The sequence below is a fragment of a genome, unplaced genomic scaffold, assembly GCF_019419815.1.
Source record: "Pyrus x bretschneideri cultivar Hongxiangsu unplaced genomic scaffold, Pyrus_bretschneideri_v1 Contig14, whole genome shotgun sequence".
Lineage (NCBI taxonomy): Eukaryota > Viridiplantae > Streptophyta > Magnoliopsida > Rosales > Rosaceae > Pyrus > Pyrus x bretschneideri.
Genome location: NW_025999435.1, coordinates 8,527,717 through 8,533,716, shown reverse-complemented (window position 1 = coordinate 8,533,716; position 6,000 = coordinate 8,527,717).

Here is a 6,000-nt window from a genome sequence, read left to right as displayed (position 1 = left end):
AAAACAACAGGAACACAAGCGCATTCTAGATAATGCACATTTGACTTGAGTAAATCTCACAAATCCACAAATTAACACAATCATCTTCAAATAATTGAAATAACCAAGAGATGAGTGACTGAGATGGTAAAATAAGCAATTTTGTTTGCATTTATATTCTATTCCGTTGGCCTCAAGAATCAATATATATTAAAAAAAACGTTTCCAATAAAAGTTTTTTATTACAAAAGTTGTGGTCACAAAATAAAGTTTATTTGCAAAAGGAACAGAAGCAGCATGCAATTCACATATATTGTTTGTGCATGCAACATGACAAAATACATGTCTTGCAAGCTCTGTTGTTGTTCAAGCTATTGCCAAAAAAAAAAAAATTAATTCTTATGGTTTGTGCTTCAGCTGAATATTGAAGTGAAATGCCCAAAACAAAATGCATATGTTTAATCATTTGCATCATTCCATGATGAAGTTCTTCACAACTCATTTCTTTTGGAAATGAACATCTTCAACACTAAAATAAAAACCAAAAACCAGAATTGAACGATTGTTGGTGCCATAGATGGGATTCAGCTAGTCACCTTAATGATGCATTGTAATTTACCTCTCTTTGATTTTCTTTGTTTGTGATCTGCTTCTTAGTGCGTTGATAGGAATTTTGTCTGAAGGTTCAATTTTAGGTACAACCAGCTTGGAGAATTCCCCATATATCTGATGCACACTAAGTAAGCACACAAATTAAAACCCTCTTGTGACAATTGTAGTATATAAATAAGTAGGGATCGTTCTTAACCGGGGATTAGGAGGGATTGCAAAATCACTTGGAAACTGACTTAAAAACGTAAAATAAAGTTTGAAACACTAAACTAGACTCAAAGAATGCAAAACAAAACAATAAAAACACTAAAACAAATCAAAAGACTCAAAACAGCCCCAAAACACTCAAAACTGCCTTAAAATCACTTTCTGGGCAGTTTTGAGCACTTTGGTGAATTTGGACGAATTGGTGTAACAACTTGAATCAAAACACTTATAAACACAAACTAAGATACTTTCTAACTAATTTGGACACTAAAGTAAAGGGGGATTGAGTTTTTGACGAAAATAAATTAAATGCACAGATTGTAAATTTAAGGCAGATTGTAATGAATTGGATGAAATAATGGATGAATGCTAGCTAAAAGGTTCTTCTCCACACATGTTACACTTGCATACACTTTGATTTTCAGTTGGTCTTTCGATAAATTATGAAACTCAACACCCCGGGTTAATTAGGTCCGCTTAAATTAACCGTCAAGTTTTCCTTAAGTTAATGAATTGGATGGGTTAGCGCAACGCAATTCAAAACAGTCTCTAAAAGTCCTTTACGTGAAAAGCACAATAAAGATACAATCACAGATCATTAAGCATCATGAAAACTATAAGTGTTGACGAGGCATTCGTTACTATGATGAGCATGAAACTAGTGCCAAGAATTCATTTAACGCGATTGTTTATAAGCAACCTCCACTACTTGTGAATATAAGTTCGTAACTATTAGGTGAAACTCACTTATATTCTAGCGTCAAATTCATGCATGAACATTAAGCGTGCACTCTCAATAAACATACACAAACAAGTTATCAATCACACAGTTAAACGAATTGAATCAATCATTCATGAAATTCCAACCAAAAGTAATCAATTCATATTGCAAGCATAAACATGGTTTCGAATCACCCTCTAGCTAACTAGGGGGATTTAGCCTCTCATGTTCACAAAAAGAGAATTACAAATGAATTTAAACATAAAGCACAAAGGATTGATTACACCTAGAACGCCCAACGAATCCACGTGAATTGGTGCGCGTCGAAGCTCCTCTTTCCTCTTCTCCTTTCTGCGGCAGATTGGTTTTGGAATGGTTTGGGATGAGTTTCTGGTTTAGGGATGGTTTTATGGAGGGTTGGTGGTGCGGCAACGTGGTGGAGTGATGGAGGAAGGTTTGTATGGTGGCTGGAATGGTGGAGATGGCTGCGGCAAGGCTTGGAAGTGGCTGGAATGGGTGGTTTTTGGGTTATGGTGGCTGCGGCACAAGGGAGAGAATGGAGTGAATGGTGGCTGATTAGTGTTAGGGTCAATGTGTAGAATGCACGGCTTGGGAATGAAAGGGAAGATTGGAGTGCACGGATTGAATGAGGGAATTAGGTTGAATGGCTGAATGAAAATAGAATGAGAGGTATATGGTGCGGCTGATGAGAAGAATTAAAAGGCTTATGGTTAAAATGTGAATGATTAATGGGAAGGCACGGCTTAGAAAGAATTAGGGTGTGAAGGTGGCTGATTAGAATGAGTGGGAAGTGACGGCTAGAAGGGTGTAGGTTAGGGTTTATGAGTGAATGGCTGAGATGGTTTTTGTATGAATGAATCAGATGGCTTATGGATGAATGGGAAAGTGACGGCTAGAGAGGGAATTAGGGTAGAATGGGTGCGGCTTGGTTTAATTTAAGAGAGAAATAGGTTAAAATTCAGAAATAAAAGGGAGAGTGGCTGCAAGGTTAAAGGCTAGGGTTTAGAAGCATGGACTGGGCCTAAAATGCCCCCCCCCTTGCACGGCAAGGGAAGAGAATAGGGCTAAAGCCCACGGCAAATGATGTTAAGGGCCCTAGGGCCTTCGTTTTGTGTCCTAAAGCGCCTACAAGGACTTCAAAGTGGCTAGAAAATACGGACGTTTAAGATTAGGAAAGGTTACCAAAACGGGAAACTTAGGGTTAACTTTCCTAAAATAGGAAACCTTGTTTGAGTAGGATTCCTCGTTTTGGTAAGAATTCATCGTTGGAGTAGGAATTCGTCGTTTCTTCAAGTCTTCAACTCATTCATTCCTCTTTCACTCCAAAAGACTCCAATTTGCATCTTCTTGCACACTTTGGCCTTATAATCTGAAAATACACAAAAGTGGCCTTAAATGCTAAAACAACTAAGTAAACACAACATAAATGCACGAGAACAAGCTAATTAAGTCGCATGAATATGCTCCTATCAAATTCCCCCACACTTAACTTTTGCTAGTCCTCGAGCAAAACAAAACAACTAAAGTAAACAAAACGAAACAAAACAAAGAAAACAACCTAAACCTTCCAACGTTTGCCTCAAGGATTTCCAATGAAACATGACATGTCAAAGATAATTACTCACATAGCTTTTAGTCTTACTTCCCCTTAAGCACATACTTAATCATAGTCACCATTCACTAGTTCGCATTTAATCAATTAAAACACATTTTGAATGTAGTAACATGCCTTAGAGAATTCCCTCAATTCCTCGCTAGTTATGCACTCTATTTTCACTCAGATTTTCTGACTACACACCCTACACTAGTTATATGTGAGAAGATTGATGTAAACATGAAAGACTAGTACTCACATATGTTATAACAAAGAACGCAATTTCTGGAGTAATTAAACGTGTTTAGATATGATCTCATGAATGGAATGCTACTGCTTAGATGCGAGAACCAGTGACACCATATGCTCATACCAAATTCAAACTCCACAATTGAAATGCACAACACTCAAGATAGAAGTCAAGGGTTGTAACGGGGCTTGGGGTATTGGCTCACAAGGAAAGGTAGGGATACACAAAAGTTCTTTAAGCAATAGTAAGTAAAGTAATGAAATTAAGACCTAGAATTCCCTTAGAATGCAGAAATCAACTTTTAAACAAATAGGGGAGATTCAAACAACTCTTAGGGCCTAATTCATTGTTTTGGGCCCTTACTTCAACAACCAATACTTTGGAACTCTTTTTCACTTCTTTTTTTATTCTTTTTTTTTCTTTCTTCTTTTCTCTTTTTTTTTTTTTCTTCTTTTATTTTTTTTCTAACCGTGCCTATGGCACATAAACTCACATCCATCATTCTTCCCCCACACTTATTTTCTGCAACACATTAATCAAAAGGAATTCATTGCTTACTATGCTTCAAGAACAAGGGTAAGGATGGTCCTAATCTAGGCTAGGTGAGGATAATGCGGGTTAACAAAGAATATGGGCTAACACGGCTCAATGGGGTTAAACTTAAACACAAAATGAGTGAAGGGCACATGGCAGTTTGGCTATGGTGGTGGTCACTACACAACTTCATCTTGAATATGTGTTATGCAAATCAATGACATGCTTTGAATGAAATGGGCATGAGTTCTAGCATTTGGAACTAAGTGATGAAACGCCTTCTAAGTAGTAACCAAGCAAAGAGTAATGAGATCATGCAACGACTTTAGAAAACAATAATGCACAGATTTTTAACTCTCCAAATAACGTTTAGGCTCAAGTGTCACAGGGATGTAGCGTTTGTTTAAGTTCCTTCCTTCAAGCATGTTACAAAAACTAATTTTTTCTTTTGTGATTACATGTGAATTCATAAACTATGACTACAAACAAGCATAAACCAAAGAGTATATCAAATGTCCATCCATGTTTGTAACTTTCTTTAACCATCATGCAATTAAAAACCAAATCCTCATCATTGTGTTGGAAGGTACCCTACGACACAAACAAACACACAAAAACAACTCTTTTTGGGTTTTTCAACACCATTTTTCAAATTTTTTATGGGATTTTCGGATTTTTAAGACAACACACTCTAAAACACTCTAAAATAGCTTAAAAACACTTAAAAACAGCAAAGAACAAGTTTAAACATGTTAGGTGGTAATACCCTACGAATTTCATGCACAAAGTCTCAAAACAGAATGTTACCCCCCCCCCCACACTTAAACTAAACATTGTCCTCAATGTTTTAGACACAATTAAAAACATTACACAAAACATAAAGTAAGCAACAAAGGAAAGGGTTTAGGGACGCAAATCTGAGTGTGGAGCGATTCCCAAGTTCTTCCTTTGTTGATTGCATAGGTTGCCTCCCAAGTAGCGCTTGCTTTAACGTCTTCCAGCCGGACGAGACCTTCTTTTACTCTTCACTCTGGCTCACGGAATGGAGGGTTATGTCCTCCACGGTATACTCCTTGAAATTTCACGTAGTATGGCTCAATGAATGGGAGGGGATAATGATCCTCCCTAATGATGGTGCTTCGGTTCCGATAGTCCATGTACATGCTCCCACCACCTTTATATCGGTTGTGCTCCTGCACCAACGAAGATAACAACCCTTTAGTTGAAATAGGAATTGAGATTGGAATTGAAGACTTACAATCATAGTGTGGTGAGGGCTCAAAAGTGGCAGCCCTATCAACAATGCTACTATGGCTACTTTCGGCCATATTGGATGGTTGTAGACCAATCACTCCAAGTTCTTCTCCAGTGGTGGTTCCCGATACATCCTTCTTGATAGGTATGGATCCTTTCGGCCCCATGTCCTTATGCACATCTATGGCAAAACAAGAATGGCAATCGTTAGGATTCTTAATAGAGTCATAAACATTAAACTTAATTACATCATCACCAAACTCCATTGTTAGTGCTCCTTTGGCCACATCAATCTTTGTTTGAGCTGTTTTCATGAACGGACGGCCTAGCAAGAGTGGCAATGATGGAGCATCGCTCGAATCCTCCATTTCTAAGACATAAAAGATGAGATGATTGACCTGCACTAAAACATCCTCAAGGACTCCCTTAGGATAAACATTAGAACGATCGGCCAACTGAATTATAACACCATCTTGTTTTAACTCACCAAGGTTCATAGATGCATAAATGGAATATGGCATGACATTAATAGAAGCACCTAAATCTAACATGCATTGTTTAAATCTCGTGTTTCCAATTGTGCATGGGATAGTAAAGCTCCCTGGATCCTTACATTTTGGAGGCAACTTTCGTTGCAAAACCGCTGATACATTTTCACTCACTTTCACAACTTCTTTGTTTGCAATTCTTTTCTTAGTTGTGCATAACTCTTTTAAAAACTTTGCATACCTGGGCACTTGTTTAATGGCATCAAGTAAAGGAATGTTTACTTGGACTCATAATTGGACAAGTCATCAATGACATGTGGCACAAATCAAGCAAAGGAAG